This window comes from Brienomyrus brachyistius, chromosome 22, assembly GCF_023856365.1.
Source record: "Brienomyrus brachyistius isolate T26 chromosome 22, BBRACH_0.4, whole genome shotgun sequence".
NCBI classification, from domain to species: Eukaryota; Metazoa; Chordata; class Actinopteri; order Osteoglossiformes; family Mormyridae; genus Brienomyrus; species Brienomyrus brachyistius.
In genome coordinates, this window is record NC_064554.1 from 16,574 (window position 1) to 39,167 (window position 22,594).

Below are 22,594 nucleotides of genomic sequence, written 5' to 3' on the forward strand. Positions count from 1 at the left end.
TATAAACAATAAAAATAGCAGCATCAGAATCTCTGTTAGTGCACAATATAGCAGCAAACTCCTCATGTTTGACGGAAGGAAATTTGTAAACAATACAAAAAGGAATAAGCATGTTATCTTCAGTTGTAATCCCACTTCCAGTCCCTGAGTCTTACTCACCACACTCATACTTCACAGCAAACAGACAGCAGTTAATTAACCAGAAGAGAAAAATGCAAAAACACAACAGAACTTGTAAATAATAACAAACTAATAGACAATAAAAATAGCAGCATCAGAATCTCTATTAGTGCCAAATATAGCAGCAAACTCCTCATGTCTGACGGAAGGAAAATTTGTAAATACACAAAGGAATGAGCACATCTTCAGTTTTAATCCCATTTCCAGTCCCTGAGTCTTCCTCATCCCACAAGCAGGCAAGGCATGTCACCCCGGTTGTGTGACACTTATTTTATATAATAAAATAAGTGCCCCCTGCGGCCCCAGAGCCCGAGCAGCCGTCTCCGCTGCCTGCAGCTACCGCGCCCACGTCCGAGGCGCTTTCCCTGCCTGCAGCTCCCGGGCAGGCGCCCCCTCTGCAGCCTGCAGCTCCAGTCCCTGGCCCCACTCCAGTCCCTTCTCCCCCTGTGACTCTGGTACCCTCACCCCGACGAGCCCGACCCCGGCCGCAGGTCCTTATGTCTGTGTCCCATAAGGGGAGAGGACACAGACGCACGGCTGGGGTCCCACCCGCCCAGCCCCCTGGCTCGCCCTCCCTCGCCGGCGCTAGGGCTTGATCGGCACCTGCGGGTCCTGGCCCTCCGGGTCGGCTGTCGTCTGCGGGTCCCCCTCCGCGGCCTCGTCGCCCTGCCTCGGTCCCTCCTCCGGCGTCTTATCGGTTGCCTGCGGGCCCCCCGACGGCGGCTCCTCATTCGCCTGCTGGTCCTTCCGCTCTGGCGTGTCGGAGGACGTCGCCGTCTGCTGCGGCTCCCCCTCTCTCCTTGCCCTCGCCAGGGTCCCTTCCAGCTCCTTCGTCCCCTTCCCTGGTCTCCCCTCCGACTCCCTCCTTCGTCCCTGCGTCTGTCCCTCACCCCGTCTCCTCGGCCCCTCCGGCTCCGGCCTCCCGGCCGCCTGCAGCCCTTCCGGCTGCCTCCCGTCGCCCGCTGGGTCTCCCTCGGGCTCCTCTTGGTTCCCCCTCCTTCTCTCCCTGGCCTCCCGTCTTTGTCCCTCCTGCCTCTGCTCCCCCTCGCTTTGTTCCTCCTGTCTCTGTCCCTCCTCTCTTTGTCCCTCGTCCCTCTGGCTTCTGCTCCTCTTTCCCCGATGTTCCCTTCGTTCACTCCCGGTCCTTTTGTCCTGCCTGTTCCCTCCGTGTCCCCCTTTCTGATCTGTTTCTCTGCCTTTCCTGTCTTATGTCAAGTCTTGTCCTGGCTCCTTCCCCTGTGCCAGTTCTGTCTGTCCGTTCTGTTCCCTGTCCCTCATTAATGAGGTTTTATATAGATATACATATATGCCCGGCTTGTCCGCTCCTCGTGTGTGCCACGCCCCCTGATTACCCACGTGTGCTTCCCTGATCGTCTCCTGCTTTGCCCGATTACTTTGATTAGTCATGACCTATTTTAAGTCCTGGTCTTACCTGTTTGCCCTGTCCGTCATTGTAGTTTGTCAATGCCTGCGTTCCGTCCTGCTCTACCCGCTCCGTTTCCCCGATTAAAGACCCGTTTTCACAAACACAAAAAAAAACTATATGTATACATATACATACACTGAACAAAAATATAAACGCAACACTTTTGTTTTTGCTCCCATTTTTCATGAGATGGACTTAAAGATCTACAATTCATTCCAGATACACAATATTACCATTTCTCTCAAACATTTCTCACAAATCAGTCTAAATGTGTGATAGTGAGCACTTCTGCTTTGCTGAGATAATCCATCCCACCTCACAGGTGTGCCACATCAAGATGCTGATCTGACATCATGGGTAGTGCACAGGTGTACCTTATACTGCCCACAATAAAAGGCCACCCTGGAATGTGCAGTTTTTTGCTTTATTGGGGGTCTGGGGACTCAGAACCGGTCAGTATCTGGTGTGACCACCATTTGCCTCATACAATGCAACACATCTTCTTCGCATAGAGTTTATCAGATTGTCAATTGTGGCCTGTGGAATGTTGGTGTATCGAGACTAGATGGTCATTCTGGATAACTAAAGTGCACTAAAATTGGGTGAGCAGGCAAGGCATGTCACCCAGGTTGTGTGACAATTATTTTATATATGTGCATATATATATTCCATCCACCATCCCTCCTTAATGGAGAACTGCGTTATTTTTCTTTTCTATTGCTAATAACAAAAACTATATATATGTACATATATATATATATATATATATATATATATATATATATATATATATATATATATATATGTATATATATATATATATATATATATATATATGGGTGTATCGAGACTAGATGGTCAGTATGGATAACTAAGGTGCACTAAAATTGGGTGAGCAGGCAAGGCATGTCACCCAGGTTGTGTGATAATTATTTTATATATATGCATATATATATATTCCATCCACCATCCCTCCTTTACGGAGAACTGCGTTATTTTTATTGTCTATTGCAAAAAAAAAACAGAAAAACTATATATATATATATATATATATATATATACATATATATTCATGGGTGTATCGAGACTAGATGGTCATTCTGGATAACTAAAGTGCACTAAAATTGGGTGAGCAGGCAAGGCATGTCACCCAGGTTGTGTGACAATTATTTTATATAAATGTATATATATATATATATATATATATATATATATATATATATATATATATATATATATATATATATATATATATTCCATCCACCATCCCTCCTTTACGGAGAACTGCGTTATTTTTCTTTTCTATTGCTAATAAAAAAACTATATATATGTACATATATATATATATATATATATATATGGGTGTATCGAGACTAGATGGTCAGTATGGATAACTAAGGTGCACTAAAATTGGGTGAGCAGGCAAGGCATGTCACCCAGGTTGTGTGACAATTATTTTATATATATGTATGTATATATTCCATCCACTATCCCTCCTTTATGGAGAACTGCGTTATTTTTATTGTCTATTGCAAAAAAAAAACACAAAAAAACTATATATATATATATATATACACATATATATTTATGGGTGTATCGAGACTAGTTGGTCATTATGGATAACTAAGGTGCACTAAAATTGGGTGAGCAGGCAAGGCATGTCACCCCAGTTGTGTGACAATTATTTTATATAAATGTATATATATATTCCCTCCACCACCCCTCCTTTACGGAGGACTGCTTTATTTTTAATATCCATTGCGAAAAAAAAAACACAAGAAAAAGAAAAAATATCTATATATATACATATATATATATATATATATATATATGGGTGTGTCGAGACTAGATGGTCAGTATGGATAACTGAGGTGCACTAAAATTGGGTGAGCAGGCAAGGCATGTCACCCAGGTTGTGTGACAATTATTTTATATATATGCATATACATATTCCATCCACCATCCCTCCTTTACGGAGAACTGCGTTATTTTTATTGTCTATTGCAAAAAAAAAACAGAAAAACTATATATATATATATATATATATATATATATATATATATATATGGGTGTGTCGAGACTAGATGGTCAGTATGGATAACTAAAGTGCACTAAAATTGGGTGAGCAGGCAAGGCATGTCACCCAGGTTGTGTGACAATTATTTTATATAAATGTATATATATATATATATATTCCATCCACCATCCCTCCTTTACGGAGAACTGCGTTATTTTTCTTTTCTATTGCTAATAAAAAAACTATATATATATACATATATATTTATGGGTGTATCGAGACTAGATGGTCATTATGAATAACTAAGGTGCACTAAAATTGGGTGAGCAGGCAAGGCATGTCACCCCGGTTGTGTGACAATTATTTTATATATATATTCCATCCACCATCCCTCCTTTACGGAGGACTGCTTTATTTTTAATATCCATTGCGAAAAAAAAACACAAGAAAAAGAAAAAATATCTATATATATATACATATACATATATATATATATATATATATATATATATATGGGTGTGTCGAGACTAGATGGTCAGTATGGATAACTAAAGTGCACTAAAATTGGGTGAGCAGGCAAGGCATGTCACCCAGGTTGTGTGACAATTATTTTATATAAATGTATATATATATATATATATATATATATATATATATATATATATATATATATATATATATATATATATATATATATATTCCATCCACCATCCCTCCTTTACGGAGAACTGCGTTATTTTTCTTTTCTATTGCTGATAAAAAAACTATATATATGTACATATATATATATATATGGGTGTATCGAGACTAGTTGGTCATTATGGATAACTAAGGTGCACTAAAACTGGGTGAGCAGGCAAGGCATGTCACCCAGGTTGTGTGACAATTATTTTATATATATGTATATATATATTCCATCCACCATCCCTCCTTTATGGAGAACTGCGTTATTTTTATTGTCTATTGCAAAAAAATAACACAAAAAACTATATATATACATATATACATATATATATATATATATATATATATATATATATATATATATATATATGGGTGTATCGAGACTAGAAGGTCATTATGCATAACTAAAGTGCACTAAAATTGGGTGAGCAGGAAAGGCATGTCACCCCAGTTGTGTGACAATTATTTTATATATATGTATATATATATATATATTCCCTCCACCACCCCTCCTCTACGGAGGACTGCTTTATTTTTATTTCCATTGCAAAAATAAAAAATTTTAAAACACAAAAAAAAAAAAAAAAACGAAAATAATAATAATAAAAATAATTTTGAATGTGTATTCAAATAAGTTTGAATGTGTGTGAACTATATATAAATATATATATACACATGCATATACAGAAATATATACACACACACACATATATATATATATATACACACACACACACACACAGACACACACTCACATAAACACATACACACACTGTGTACAGTCTTATGCAAAGGTTTGGCACCCCTTGACAAATAACATCTTTTCAATTACAAAAGCAACAATATCAGTTAATACAGTCTCTTTAGGAACTGGGGGAAAAATACACAATATTTTCAGCAAACATTGATGAATAGTTACTTTTTATGCCATAAATTGAACAAAATTACAAAATAAAAACATTATTATGGCACTCTGCAAAAGTTTGGGCACCCTACGTAATCAGTACTTAGTAACACCTCCTCTGCCAGATATCACAGCTTACAAGCGCTTCTTATAGCCAGCTGAAAGGCTTTCAGTTCTTGTACTTGGGATTTTCTCACATTCTTCCTTGCAAAAGGCTTCTAGTTCTGTAATATTCTAATATATCAAGGGCTGTATTGTCAAATAGGAGATCGGCAGCATTCTCCCACCTGAGAAAACTGTACTACAATGCCCTTGATAGTGTGTAGAAACACATTCGTCAGCTCTAGTCCTCCTGTAACAACGCAAAAGGACTGGCAACCCTCAGGTATTTATGCGTGCGATTGTATGATAAATTCACCCTGACAGTCTCACACTTCTCTTGGTACCAACAGGTCTCATGGAATATATAAAAGGCAACTGCAACAATTATACTCGGCACTAAACATCGAGGCACGGAAATGCAGCAGAGCTTGTGTATTTCTCAGGATGCATTCTAGTAAAATGCCCGGAAAATGAGCTAAAGACATATTTCAAGGGGCACTATATAAAACCGATGGAAATTTTACTGATTAAATAAAAGGAAAAGCATCGTTTGAAAAATCACAAATGTTTCTAAGATTCAATGCATCGCTTTTTGACCACATCATAGCGATGAACACATCATTGTTCCTGACAATGTCCTAATACAGAAATAAAACTTTATGTTGGTAAACTCAAAAAGCCTTCACCTGTCACACTGGCTAACGATCTCAAACGATTATAAAGCAGCATTTTGAAAAGCGCTGTTTTAAAATAACAGGTACAACACTTACCTTGTCTTCTGGCCAAATGCTTTTCACGGCTTGGCACTCCAACGGTGCTGAAACGAAATTGGTATTTCCTCCTACCTCGTTGGCCCTTCAGTTCTTCTTTTCTCCCTTTGGATGTTTTTTTCCTTCTTCTTTGGATATTGTTTTTTATTTTTGTTTGTTTTTTTTACTTTGCATGTTTTTCCTTCTTCGGATATTATTTTTTTTGGCTTATTTTTTTAGACGATGTTTTTTTCGTCTTCTTTAAAAATTGATTTTTTTCGTCTTCTTTAAATATTGTTTTTTTTTCATCCTTTTGATGTTGTTTTACGGAACAAGAGCCGTACAGTGCTACTCTATCAGGAGGTAGCGCCAACTGAACGCCTTGAAGCAGTACCCAGCTCTTTTATAGGGAGCGTCAACCCGAAGTCAAGTTCTAGAACGTTGCACTCACTTTTCATTGGTTTCCCAGCTATGCTGTCAGAATAATGTTTGCTGATTGGTCGAAAATTTTAAAACGTACCCGAGTACTGTAAAAAAAACTCAAGATCTTGCTACCCTACGGAGCACCCATAAGGTGATTTTTTTTATACGTTATATGCAGCTATTTGTAGCAGGCCGTAATTAGACTAATCCACCCTTTGTCAATAAAGCCAACAAGAGAACAGGTTGCCCAAAGTTTGCTCAGGTACACGCCACAGCACAACCTTAAAAACACTCCAGCACAAATCACACTAGTGAATGACACAGCAAATCACAGCAATAAAAAAGACCCCTATGGGCAATCCAGCACCCAGACTACAGGTGCCAAAAGGCCCAGCCTGCCTAATAATGAACCCAAAATATACATACAACAAAGAAAAAGACACAAACAAAAAAGAAAATAAAACTAGCCAGCTGCTCCCACTAAACCCCGCTCCCGAGGCCACTAAGCCGGCTGGCTTGATAATACACGATACAACCTCAGATAAAACATATTAAAGCAACACCAGGGAGGTTTACAACCTGATCCTTAAAATTATCGACCCGTAATTCCACCTTGAAAACCCCTAAAGAACAGTAGTTTACCCCATGACTCACTGCCCCATTCAAACAAAAAAAAAACAGGTTTTTGGGGTAACCTTTAGGTCAGCTCTTCAAAACCAGGTATGAGGACTCTTCAGCTAATCAGTCCTCTAATTAGAAATCTAATTAGGGAGTTGCAGCGAAAACCTGCATACACACCGGCCCTTTGCGGATAAGATTGTTCACCCCTGAAACAAGCAAACAGAAAGGCTGCTACACTGCAAATTCAATATGCCCGCCGATGCTCCACCAAATCTATCAGGACCCTGCCTGTCTTTCCCGTGCCTGCTCCTTTGCCAATATGCCCTACCATCGGAGCATGCACAGCCATCTCGCCCCGGCTATGCCTCCTGTCCTAACTGCAGTTCCTATACCTGCCTATAATTGCCTGGCTACAATCCATTCCCCAAAATGAAATTGATGACCCAACGATCACAGCTAAGAATTCTATCCCCAAACCACTGGTCTTCCTCCCCAACCGAACGATCATTCACTGACCGTGGTAACTTATAAGGGTTGGTATGATGACCAGTGGTGGACCTCACCGAACGTTTAACTGGTCTCTACACCTCGGGGGGGACATAACCTCCTCCATTATACGAGGCCTACTTGTGGATGCTCTATTGCGACCCCTCCCACCAGCCCTGTCCCCGTAAAATCACAGAGTCCTCATCCGATTCCATTTTTGTTGCCCCTGTGGGCAACCCAGACTCAGGAGACATTACCAGAACATCTTCCCCTGACATAACAACCCCCTGTGGTACTGGACGCAACTCTGTTCGGTGAACTTGACGGACAACCCCGTCCCCCTCCATTGGAGTTGCAGAGTAAACTGCACCCTGATCTTGGGGACACCGAACTACCATATACAAACAGGCATCCCAATGATCCTGTATTTTACCTCGAACATGGTTCCGCAAACACACCAGCTGACCTTCATCAAACCCCTAATCATTAACCAACTCATTGTGTTTCCGATTTCGTGGTGTGGCTTGTTCCTCCAACTAAGCCTTCACATACTCTTGAAGCACCTGCAAACTTTCCTGATGGTTTTGTACCCATTCCTCCAAAGGTCCACCATACTGACTGATCCCGGCAGGAGCCTGAAGATAGTGTATCGGTAATCGAGGCTCACAGCCAGACCTTAAATAAAAAGGCATCATCCAGTCATTTGGTGGGGTGTAGTATTGTAAGCTTCTCTGCTGGAGGAAGTGTGTGAAGCAAATTGTGCAAAAAAAATATTAAAGCAACACCAGGGAGGTTTACATCTAGATCCTTAAAATGATCGACCTGCAATTCCACCTTGAAAATCCAATTACCATATAAAGGATACAAGATGTAAAGATGACAAATGACATGGCACACATTTGTTGTTTAGACTGTTGTGTCAGGTTAATTGAAAGCTGAAGGATCTTAGTGTTTACTAGTCTAAGTAACAGAATGTCTAAACACTGTGCTTGCCTTTATGGGTTTTTAAGCAGAACATATAGGTATAGAAACATATTAACATTACGTTTCACGATTCACTGACTGGAGAATAGGAGAATATACACATCAATATTACTACTTAAGTTAACTAACCCTAATCCCAACCCCTATTGGCATGGAGCCCGCCAGGGTTCAGGTGAGATATAAATCTGTAATCTGTATCAATGGTTTTGCTATCCATACCCACCCTATTAATGTTAGCTTCCCAGGGTTTCTTGTTAGACAAGCTCTGTGTCTCTCTATACCCCCATTTACTGCACGACTGATTGTCCATTTATAAAGAATCAAATAGGGTGAAGATGGTTTTAGTTTACAATTACTCTGGAAGGTGACCAGATTAAAAAAAAGAAGAACATACTGGATGCCACATGTGTACAATTACCCCTTTCTAATTAGTGGGGTCCGTTGTGTCAGCTACAGCCTTTACTAACATACACATAAGTATACAGTCTTACAGCACTTTTGTTTTCCTTTTGTATTTAATGGTTTTCCATTTAGGGGGCAGCATGGTGGTGCAGTGGTTAGCACTGTTGCCTCACACCTCTAGGGCCCGGGTTCGAGTCTCCACCTGGGTCACATGTGTGTGGAGTTTGCATGTTCTACCCATGTCATCGTGGGGTTTCCTCCGGGTACTCTGGTTTCCCCCACAGTCCAAAAACATGCTGAGGCTAATTGGAGTTGCTAAATTGCCCATAGGAGTGTATGCGTGAGTGAATAGTGTGTGAGTGTGCCCTGCGATGGGCTGGCCCGCCATCCTGGGTTGTTCCCTGTCTCGTGCCCATTGCTTCCGGGATAGGCTCCAGACCCCCCGCGATCCAGTAGGATAAGCGGTTTGGAAAATGGATGGATGGATGGACAGTTTTCCATTTGAGGAATTAGCAAAAAACTGCAGTGCATGATGGGTAGGATCTAAAGGCTGCCTAACGCCCTTAATTTGTTTGCAATTTCGCCAGGTAGGCTACCTTCTTTAAACTGCGTTTTGCTAGACTACACATTTCGAGATGTTTTATTGTAGTCTTGGTAAATATATATATATAGTTTAGCCTAACCCAGCCACTTAAGGGAGCAAGCCAGCTCAGGTAGGTGCCAGTCCCAAGCCCGGATTAATGGAGAGGGTTGGCGTCAAGAAATAAAGAGAAATAAAGACAACTAATACTCCTAGTTTGCGAGATCTGACTGCAATGGCAGCACTGCTACAAGGGTGTGGATAAATCTATACAAATATCACCTGCATGCACATTACTTCTTTTACAATAACCAACTCCTGATCCATACTGTTAGTCGTGAAAAAAAAAAACTATCGTGTACATAGAGGCCCTGTGTAAAAAGATAACTGCCAAGGAAAAGATCAAAAACATTTATTTCAAGGATACAAAGTTTTTATGGTCATGTACAGTGTACAGTGCAATTCTTATTTGATTAACTTGAATGTCTCCACAGACTAGACGATTAAACAAATAAAGCAGCGCAACATTACAGTAACTAATAACAAATAAACAAAGCTCACGAGTACTATTACAGTATTTATATCATTTATTTAAACTTAATTTTACCAGGTAAATTAACTACAAAGCAGTTACCACTGCTTTACCTGCTTCTCGGGAGAAATAGCAGATATACGTCATGTATGTGACTAAATTCTTAAGCCAATAAGGGCAAAGTTGTGTCGTAATGGAGGCGGATCCAGTTTGTGCAGCCGGTTAAAGACACTACGGGCATGTAAATGGAGAACGAAATTATAGTTATACCGAATCTCCTACACACAATACCAAGGTTACCAACTTTGGTCAGCTGACCGGAGTGAGACGTTCAATTCCCGTAAGATTTCTTTGCGCCAGCCTGAGAGTCTGAAAACACGTCACACCAGATGCATGAGAGATGGAAACCTGGGATATTCAGTCGAATCAGATCAAATATGATGCTAAGTTAGTACTAAGTTAAAATATGTTCCGGACTTGTAACATGCACCCATGATTTGGAACAGTCAGCAGGCTGTCTCTGGCCACGCCCCCTACACTCGGTCCGGCCCCTGGCTTTTCCTGAATTCTGATTCCTTTAGATAAACATTGACTTCATTGATATTGTTATTGATTTATCGACAGACCATCATACGTTTTAGACGTTATAATAACAACACTCTATTGATCCCCAAAGAGAGAAATTCTCTCCTTGCCTGCCCCCTCTTACTGTCCATGATACACAAGCACATATGTAGAAAAACGTCAGCTTGGAAGCCAAGGCTGGACTTAACCTACTCCTTAGGGTTCAACTGGAAACTGCCCCATGGCCGAGCGGTCTAAAGCCTCCTGCGCAGCGAAAATGGCCTTTCAAAGTAAGGGGTATTCTGTTCTCCGAAGTAAGGCGTGGGTTCGAATCCAACTTCCGACAAAAGTTCTTCAATCGCTACAGCAGAATTTGAGCCACTGATCGGCTTTAATTGCTTTGTTTTATTTTTGCGTTTCAGGCAAAACTACATAACACTTAAAGACACTACGGGCATGTAAATGGAGAACGAAATTATAGTTATACCGAATCTCCTACACACAATACCAAGGTTACCAACTTTGGTCAGCTGACCGGAGTGAGACGTTCAATTCCCGTAAGATTTCTTTGCGCCAGCCTGAGAGTCTGAAAACACGTCACACCAGATGCATGAGAGATGGAAACCTGGGATATTCAGTCGAATCAGATCAAATATGATGCTAAGTTAGTACTAAGTTAAAATATGTTCCGGACTTGTAACATGCACCCATGATTTGGAACAGTCAGCAGGCTGTCTCTGGCCACGCCCCCTACACTCGGTCCGGCCCCTGGCTTTTCCTGAATTCTGATTCCTTTAGATAAACATTGACTTCATTGATATTGTTATTGATTTATCGACAGACCATCATACGTTTTAGACGTTATAATAACAACACTCTATTGATCCCCAAAGAGAGAAATTCTCTCCTTGCCTGCCCCCTCTTACTGTCCATGATACACAAGCACATATGTAGAAAAACGTCAGCTTGGAAGCCAAGGCTGGACTTAACCTACTCCTTAGGGTTCAACTGGAAACTGCCCCATGGCCGAGCGGTCTAAAGCCTCCTGCGCAGCGAAAATGGCCTTTCAAAGTAAGGGGTATTCTGTTCTCCGAAGTAAGGCGTGGGTTCGAATCCAACTTCCGACAAAAGTTCTTCAATCGCTACAGCAGAATTTGAGCCACTGATCGGCTTTAATTGCTTTGTTTTATTTTTGCGTTTCAGGCAAAACTACATAACACTTAAAGACACTACGGGCATGTAAATGGAGAACGAAATTATAGTTATACCGAATCTCCTACACACAATACCAAGGTTACCAACTTTGGTCAGCTGACCGGAGTGAGACGTTCAATTCCCGTAAGATTTCTTTGCGCCAGCCTGAGAGTCTGAAAACACGTCACACCAGATGCATGAGAGATGGAAACCTGGGATATTCAGTCGAATCAGATCAAATATGATGCTAAGTTAGTACTAAGTTAAAATATGTTCCGGACTTGTAACATGCACCCATGATTTGGAACAGTCAGCAGGCTGTCTCTGGCCACGCCCCCTACACTCGGTCCGGCCCCTGGCTTTTCCTGAATTCTGATTCCTTTAGATAAACATTGACTTCATTGATATTGTTATTGATTTATCGACAGACCATCATACGTTTTAGACGTTATAATAACAACACTCTATTGATCCCCAAAGAGAGAAATTCTCTCCTTGCCTGCCCCCTCTTACTGTCCATGACACACAAGCACATATGTAGAAAAACGTCAGCTTGGAAGCCAAGGCTGGACTTAACCTACTCCTTAGGGTTCACCTGGAAACTGCCCCATGGCCGAGCGGTCTAAAGCCTCCTGCGCAGCGAAAATGGCCTTTCAAAGTAAGGGGTATTCTGTTCTCCGAAGTAAGGCGTGGGTTCGAATCCAACTTCCGACAAAAGTTCTTCAATCGCTACAGCAGAATTTGAGCCACTGATCGGCTTTAATTGCTTTGTTTTATTTTTGCGTTTCAGGCAAAACTACATAACACTTAAGAGGTGCAGGATGATCTGTCTTGCTCTCGCGAGGTTTTTGTACGACGTGACATGGTGACATAATGCAGCGGACGATAAAAATCTAACCACAATGCATTGCGTCAGGACCAGAATGTATTGCTTTAAGCCAGCGCTGTATGTGGGTACATGAAGTGGAAAGCACCCAATAACAAACATAACATTTAAAAAAAATCTACAAACTAGTGGGAATATAAAATAAAATAAATGTGTCTGGGCAAATTGGTAAGTTAAATTAAATCGTTTTAAGCAGTGTTAAGCAGTGTGTGGTTTTAAACACGAGTAGCATGTACCGTGTTGACGGCGCATGAACGTATCTTGGCAGCACATGTAAAACTTAGATTTGCAAGCGGGATGTGAAACAGCATTTAGGTGTTTAAAACAGCAATAGAGTGCGTGTTTGTTCACGCAGTTACAATGTTTAGTTGTTATTTCTGTGGAACATCAGTGCAAACCCTTAGGGAACATGTTTTACATGTCAAACTTCACCGTCATGAACCACGATGCGTGTTCAAGTGTGGCGCTACAGATTGCCACAATACGTTTCGTTCATATGGGGAATTTAAGGCTCATTTTTACCGTAAACATAACACAGATTCATATATTGATACTACAAATGCCCTTACGGTGTTTACGTGTAATATGTCTATGTGCCAGCGCCAATGTCGCGATGTCAGATCACTAACAGCTCACTTAAAGGAACATATAGCCGAAGGACGTGTTGTGACATGTCCGGTGACAGGATGCGACCATACGTTCACTGTGAGATCGTCGTTTACAGCCTACATGTCCAGGAAACACAGACAATGTTCTGTGGACAGTATAAGAGATCTTTATAAGGAGACAGTTTCTCAGTTTCTTGAAACTGAACCGTTAGTTACAGGCCCTACAGAGAGATTTAGTGAGACTGATGAAGGTGAAGTCCATCTTACAGAAAATTTCAGTGACCTTTTTCTTAGAAATATTTCTCTTTTCTACTTGAAATTACATGGGCAGTTTCTTCTGCCAGCATCAACTATACAAAATATTATTGAAGAGATGCTAAGCATACATGAACTAGGACAGACATATACTTTGAATAAATTAAGTGCATTCCTGAAAAGTGACTTAACTGAATTAACAGATGAGGTTATTGGTAGTATATGTGATGTTGTGAAGGAATCTGACCTTTTCACCATTAGTCATGAAGGACCAATGAGGACCAATTTTTCAAGAACTAGGGCTTTTAAACAGATGTTTAGATACACAGAACCTGTAAAGTTGTACTTAGGAAGGGATGAAACAAGGTCACAGAGGTTTGCCTACTATGTTCCATTGAAAGACACTTTGAGACATTTACTGGAGTCAGACTTATGGCAGAATTGTGCTGCACAGGGTACATACGTACCATACACTGATGTGCTTTGTGATGTCAGTGATGGTCAGGTATATAAAAACAATGAGTTCTTTTCTCAAAACCCATCATGTCTAAAACTAATTCTATATCAAGATTCTTTTGAGGCGGTGAACCCATTAGGTTCAGCAAAAAGCAGCACAAAGTAGTAGCTGTATATTTGTCTCTGGCTAATTTACCACCTCATCAAGTACAGACCACATGTCACTTGTAATGCTGTGTCAGGAAAAAGACTTCAAACACTTTGGCCATGACAAAGTTTTCTCAAGGCTCATTGCAGACTTAAAAGACCTGGAAGACAATGGAATAACGGTGGCAGAGGAAAAAGTTAAAGGGACTGTTTTGTGCATTGCAGGGGACAATTTGGGGTCTCATAATATCGGTGGATTTACAGAAAATTTTAGTTTTTCTGAATATTTCTGCAGGTATTGCCGGACAACCCGAACAGATTTTCAAACAGATCCAAATGCATTTTACAGTCTGAGGAACAACAAAACGTTGAAGGTATAATATCTGAGTTTTAATTCATTGAATTACTTCGATGTTTGTATGCCTGGCCTGCCACCTTGTTTAGGCCATGACATTTTTGAGGGTATCCTTTCCTATGATTTAGCCCTTTACCTGAAGTACTTCATCAAGCAGAAAAAGTGGTTCACTTATTCAATTCTGAATAGACGCATTAAGAAATTTAAGTACAGTGGCTCTGATGTGTTGAGTAAGCCATGTGCAGTAAACTCCAATGGAGTAAAGCTTTATGGTCAGGCTGTTCAGAACTGGAATTTTCTAAGACTTCTTCCTGTGATCATGTGTGACAAGGTGAAAGAGCCCACAGATGATGATTGGCAGTTGACCCTTCAGCTAAAAGACATTGTGGAGCTGATTTGTGCACAGAAAATTTTATTGCCAGAGGTTGCATACCTTGACGTTCTTATCCAAGAATATCTTGCTTGTAGATTTTCTTTCTTTCCAGGACATAGGTTAAAGCCTAAGCATCACTACTTGCGACACTACCCTGCACTGATTTTAAAGTTTGGTCCTTTGATCAGGTTGTGGACAATGCGATTTGAAAGTAAATAAGGCACCATGGCAACAACAGTCAGAACAGCATCCAGTTCACAGCTAGTTTTAAAAATTGCTTTAACGCAGAGTGATTACAGGAAATAGGTGTACTGCTTAATATTAATTAAATTATTAAAATGTGCTAATAATAGACATATTTGTCAGTCAGACATTGTGCTTTTTAAAGAGCAGAAGGGATACATTAAATTACGATTATATTGTCCTTACTGTATATATTTTTACATTTTTCCCCTCAATGATATAAATATTTTCCCCCCTGACATATAATCAGTGTAAGCACACAAACACATTGGCCGGTTATCCTATTCATTCAGTTCCACGGACAGTGACCTGTGTTACTGTGCTGTGACATCTGGTTCCTTCATTGGCTCTGTATATTTCTATAAATGACTAAATGGCTCTGTTGTAGAAATTTCCAGCCAGAGACTTGGTTCCTATATAACGAGAAGATTTTATTTTTACTCGGACTGAGAAGCTACAGAAAATCATCTCTGCATGTGATCTCCCCTTTACTGCTCAAGCAGAGCACACGCACATCAGCAAGTGTCAAGGCAGCAAGTGCATACAAACAACTTCTCAGGACAGTTATAGGGCCTTCAGGAGGAACCAAACTGCTGCCTCATTCAGAGATACCATTGTCTAAGACTTGCACTAAAACATTCTGAGCACTTGGGCATATTTAAACAAAGTAGTATGGCACCTGTGTCAGAATCCATCCCTGCCTTGTCCTGTTCACATGTCACTGGCCATCCTATTCTCTCCTCTGTCTTGTACCCCTTAGCCCATAGTGTGTTTGCCTGCTCATAAGGCCACCATGTGGCTTAACGGGTCAAGTGGTTCCTGACTCCCCTTTTAGTTGTGGGTTTTGAGGATATCACAGGGTCTGTGTTTTCATGATTGTCCCCCAGGCCACCATGCAGCTCAGCCCAGGATTCTCCACCCATTCTACCTTTACTCCTTCAGCCGCATACACGAGTCAGGCCTAGGTTATTCAAATTTCGTCCTGCCAAATTTACTGGACAGGAAGTGTACACTGCAAATGAATATGTGAATACTCCAATACCTACATCTTTACAAGTTACATTAAGGGGTTTGGTACAGTAAATGGTTGTGAGGTGGGATTTCTTCTTGATGTCTGTTTGTAGCCCGTCCACCAGCAGCTGCTGCTGTATTTATCACACCAAGCAGGGAACGTATATTGCTAAGTTTTTCTTAGTTCAATTACACTTGACTAAGCTAATTAAGCTGGCTATGTTGTTTACATTCAGAAGGATGCCGCCATATTGGGTTATACACAGATGCCACAATAGCTCACACTCACATTCCCTCTTCATTATTTTTCTAAATACACTCTATCCTGCCTTGTCACCTGCAACAAGATCTCACTCCCTGTATCGAGTAAAGTCTTTCTAATGGTTGAGCAGATTTCTGCTTCTCTCCTAACCATGGACATCCAAAGTAAGATGAAGCAAAATGTTAGGGAATTTGACAACACATGGTTACTCTTTTGGTAACAGTGACTTTGGTTTTATTTTGATAGATGTAAACCACATAATATGGTCTTAACCTTGTTTTCTGTCCTAAAAGCAAACTTTTGTGTTACAGGAGAAAAGTGCACAGCTGCTCAGATCAACCCCAGCTAATCAGCGCATATGGGAATCTTTTCAAAATACCATGTGAGTCTAAATACCATCTAAAGTAATATAAGCTCTTTAGATGACGCTCAAATAATCAATTCCCATCAACTTGGTGTCAGAACACAAACTCGGTGGCAAAAAAGTGAAGCACAACGGACTAAGTTGTGAAAATGAAATCTGCATGTGATGAAAGGGCATGTGACAGTATCTCGATGATTATAATATCAGATCAAACGGAGTTGGCGGTATGGCCACACTGCTGGTCCCATGTCAGTAGGGTATAGCACACCCCTGGGCCCGGATACCACTAGGATGTCACTGGTGTACCACTGTGCCGTCAGAGTGTGGTGTGTCACTCCACAGTGTTGGCAGGATTGCTCTTCTCCCTGCGGCGCCACCATACGCACACGACGGTCATCTGTGGTACTGCAGAACTGAGATGTATCGCTGAACATGGTAGGACGCCAGTCGTCATCAGTCCATGCCTCCCAGTGACTACACCACTCCAAACGCAACCGTTTCTGTGCTATTGTGAACGGCAGCCTATGCATGGGACGGTGAACCCGTAGTCCAGCTGATGCCAGTCATCGCGACACGATGATATAGGGTGTTGTAGAGAGTCCAGTAGCTGTGTCCATATATCAGGCGCAGGTGTCATGGGGATCTGTGATGCTTGGAGCACAATCCAACGATCCTTCCTTGGCGTGGTCTGTCTTGGATGACCAGAAACTTCACGACGTGTGTGGATGCCTCACGTGCCCATTGGTTTCAATATCAGGCGACTGATATCCGCATGGCCCACATGCAGTTGCACCATATGACCACCTGGCTTCATGCAAACCCGCAATGCAACCCTATCAAACTCCGTCAAGTGCTGTTAACTGGCTAATGTGACTACGAGGCATCCTGTGTCTGGTAATTAAACATGCCAACTCCTTGCAATTCTAATCATTTACATATCCATCACTGGTCTGCACGTGTACCAAATTACATCTAAATTGGATAGTTCTGGGTTTTCAACTTTTTTTTCCCTGAGTGTATATGCCCTTCACTGATGAGAAATTCATCAACATCTAAGTCCTACATTCATGTACAATGCATATTAAATGAATATTTTGTCACTATTAGTCTTGATGTATCATTCTTTGAATGCACTCAATTGAATCATGGACAGTGGTTCCACATGGTAAAAAAATGAATATTCTGAAAAGGAAACATCCTTCTTCGGTTGATACATTCACTTTGTATTCTGAGAAGGTTTTTCCCTTGATTGCCTTGTACAGTATGTCTAGTGTGTTTTTTGGTATGAATGTGGCATTAATCATACAATGAAAAAAACACTGACTTGTAGTGAACATGTAAAACAAAAACATGCAGTGTCATCTATCCATTTTTCAAACCGCTTATCCTATTGGGTCACGGGGGGTCCGGAGGCAGGGAACAACCCAGGATGGGGGGCCAGCCCATCACAGGGCTCACTCACACATGCACACCTATGGTTAATTTAGCGACTCCAATTAGTCTCAGCATGTTTTTGGACTGTGGGGGGAAACCGGAGTACCTGGAGGAAACCCCACGACGACATGGGGAGAACATGCAAACTCCGCACACATGTGATCCAGGCGGAGACACGAACCCGGGTCCCAGAGGTGTGAGGCAACAGTGCTAACCACTACACCACCATGCCGCCCCCATGCAGTGTCATATATAACTGAAATAAGAAATGCTGGATTGCCTGAGTTGCATGCGTGTGTGTTTTTTAATATGGGCAACATGGTTCCCTGAGATGCCTCAGTGTTGCTCACCTCCATCTCTAACACACAGCCTCAGAAATGATTTTAAAACTACTGAAAGAAATAATTGGCTACACTGCAGCTCCACTGTTTTGTTTGGCACCCCTGCATGTCCTGCATTGTGTGGGGAAAAAAGTTGAAGGCTGTGTTACATACTGTAACACAGCTAGAATGCAAAAACACTTTATACTTCACATAAGATGGTGGACCTTATTGACAAAGGCAAATTTGTGTTGACCCCAGCAAGGCAGCTAGCGTACTTTGCATTTCTCACTTACCCGGATGTGACAATAAAGCGCTCCACTACAGTAAACCCTGCAGACAGCATTCCCCTGGAGGATGAGGGGCAGCCACATGAGTGTGTGGCAGAGTCTTTGGTTTACACTAAACTGAGAGCAGACTTGGAGAGCTCTCCCACTGAAAATAGCGAGATGGTTTTGTTTGTGGATGGCTCATGTTGGAGAGATGGGGATGCCTTGAAGGCTGGGTTTGCTGTAGTCCAGGCACAGGGTGATGATTTTCACACTCTCGTTTCAGAGCCAGTGGCACAACCCTGTTCCGCTCAATTAGTGGAGATAAAGGCTTTGACTACAGCGTGCCGGCGAGGACAACATAAGACAGTTACTATCTACACAGACTCTGCATACGCACACGGTGTATGCCATCTCTTTGGAGCAGTCTGGAAGCAAAGGGGCTTTCGCAAAAGTGACGGCTCCCCCATTCAGCATTATAATCAGATTTTGGAGTTGCTACACACAATGATGCGTCCCAAGCGTTTGGCTATTGTTAAGTGTCAGGCCCACCGCAAAGGTCGTGATTTTGTTATTCAAGGAAATGCAGCCTCTGATGCGGCAGCCAGGGCGGCTGCGCAGGTGAGTACTGCTGATCTTTTACCTATGGTGACTACAGAGCAGGTTTCTGATCTGGTGGCCCTGCAGGAGCGGGCGGGCCCCTATGAGGCCTCAGTGTGGCTAAAAAGGGGGGCCTCTAAGGATGCTAATGGTCTGTATCGCAACCATGAGGGACTTTTGGCTGCACCTCTGTCTCTGGTGAATATTTTGATAACGGATGCGCATGGTCTTGACCATTGCGCACGGGGGGAGGAGTTAAGGAAAATTACACAACAAGCTGCAAGCAATGATGGATGCAAGGTTGTCAGAATGTGAATATGAGGTGTGCATTAAGAACAATGTACGCAAAGCAATCACGGCCCCAGTAGGGCACATTCCAGTGCCTGAGGGACCGTTCAGACACTTGTGGTGGACTATGTGGACATGGGAAAAACAGCATATGGAAAGCGATATATGCTTGTGATTGTGGACAGGTTCAGCAGATGGGTGGAGACAATACCGTCCAAGGACATGGGGGCGATGACAGTGGTGAAATTCCTGATCAGAGAGTCCGAGGTTTGGGATCCCAACTGAAATAAGCTCTGATAATGGAGCTGCCTTTGTGGGGAAAGTTAAAAGTTAGTGGTTTAACAGCTGAGAATAAAACAAAAGTTGGCATGTGTGTATCACCCTCAGTTGCAGGGTATGGTGGAGAGAGTGAATGGCACACTTAAGCAGAAGCTGAATAAGATTTGCACCACCATGAAAATGAACTGGGTGGATGCCCTGTCAACAGCCTTGATGGCATATCGGATGGAAACGCACAGGTGATGCATTTGTCTCCGCATGAAATGCTGACTGGGAGACCTATGCCTGGATCGACTTGAGGGGGCGTATAAGGGACCCAGCCTAGATCAGCTGGGGGATGAATTAAAGTTGTACATGAGGACTTTAACCAAAATACACAAAACTATTTCCAAACAGGAAAAGGAGAAAGCACAGAAAGAAGACACAGACCAGGAGGAGCCAGTCATCTTTCCCGGAGATAAAGTCTACCTGCGAGTGTTCCGGTGAAAGTGGCACGAACCCCGACGAAAGGGACCCTTCAAGGTGACACGAGCCACAGCAACAGCGGTGCAGGTAGAAGGGAGTAATACGTGGTACCATTTGAACCACTGCACTAGAGTACCGCACGAAAGACAGAGTCACTGAAAACTACACAGAGGATGCAGCTGCCCTTGACTCAGATGGCCCTGATGGAGCTCCCAGAGGAGCTCCACAGCTTGGGGTGGAGTCAGTTTCAGGATCAGAGCAGAGTGAGGGCCAAGAGGGAGCATCGCAAGCAGACCAGCCACTCCAGACAGGACACGAAGCTGTGGGTTCTGGTACGGCTGACAGCAACGATGTTAGTGATGCTAATGATTTATCAGGCCCTTCAGGTCTGGGTGCACAGCAGGACCACAGGTCAGGTGAGCACAGGACAACTGACTTCACTGACTCAGCCTGGTCCTTTGATGCTGAATAACCTCTCAGATTACAGTGAGCGAAAGCGGAGAGAAATGGGGGGAGATATGGGAGTGAGGAGAGTGAGCAAATTTTAGAAGGATGCCCAGGATGAAGTAGACCTGGATGGGTTAGCAAAACGTACACTTGGAAATTGGTGGTATAAATGGGCTAAGTATACCGCCACTTCATTAGGGCAGGAGGGGTGTGTGTTGTGTGCAAGTCCTGACCCTTCAGTTAGGGTTGTCCCGTTCCCATACACTAATAAACAGTGTGAAGAATGGGAAATGGAGAGGAGTATGAGATTCTGGAAGAGTCTGTGTCAGGAGGGGCAGGCCCCTAAGAAAGTGCAGGCCCACATCTAACCAGACGGAGCGCATACCGTACTGCCCATATCAGCGTCTGATATATCAGGGAAATACTAAATATGCATAGAGGGTGGAAAAGCATTGTGGGCAGTTTAAGCCCTGGGAAGGAGGTCAGCAAGATATTATGGCGAACAAATTGAGTTTTTTTACAGCAAATTTTCCTCTCTTCATGTTGTCCCTACTGCGCAGATTAATCGTCCCATGTGCCTGCCAGCAAATATTGCTCCTTTACCTGCCGAATGCTGCCTAATTTTAATGCTGCAATTGAAAGGCTTCAAACATGATATGGGTGTGTGGGTTCTTACTAAAAAGTTATAATTCAAGTAGCCTCAATAACAGTCCATTTTGATGGCAGGTACCTGAAAGTACAACTCTGGAGGACCTTGAGAAGTGAAAGACACCTCTGCTTGACTTCATGGCCAATGCAGGTTGTCTGAGGCCTATCCGGTCAATAAGAGATGGGAATCTGCTGGAACATGACATTGTCACGTTTCAGGTCATCCACAGGGGTCAGGGTCCATTTCAGAGGTATTCTGTGTTCTGTTTACATGTACGTTAGTTAGGATCAGAATTTTATCCTTTGACCAACATGGATCAAGTTGCTATTATTTCTTTGAATATAAACTAATAAAGTAACCAGTAACACATTGATAATTAATAAGTGAGTTATAAACACTGTCTACATTCTGCGCCACCTGTTCTGCTTTGAGCCAATCACAATTACTGCTGACCAGATGGAAGATCTTTTCAGCATTCATCTGTCTCCAGAAGGTAGCAACAAGAGAGTTGCTGAGGAAATAGACTCTCCAGAAGGTAATGACCATCTCCAGGATGCAGAAGGTACTTTAATTGACCGTATAGTGTAGAAGTAAATGTTGTTTTTGTAAAACAAAATATACCTGTATAACAAAAAACACTGTAGCTAAAGTTAAATCCTCTTACTGGACAATCACCTATTTTAAATCGCTCTTCAGTTTTATCCGTTTTCCAAACCTCTTATCCTTCTGGGTCACGGGGGTCGGGAGCCCATCCCAGAAGCAATGGGCACGAGGCAGGACACAACCCTGAATGGGGTCAAGCCCATTGCAGGGCACACTCACACACCATTCACTCACACATGCACACTTACGGGCAATTTAGCAACTCCAATTAGTCTCAGCATGTTTTTAGACTGTGGGGGAGAACCGGAAAACCCAGAGGAAACCGCACGATAACATGGGGAGAACATGCAAACTCCACACACATCTGACCCCGGCGGAGACTTGAACCCGGGTCGCAGAGGTGTGAGGCAACAGTGCTAACCACTGCACCAG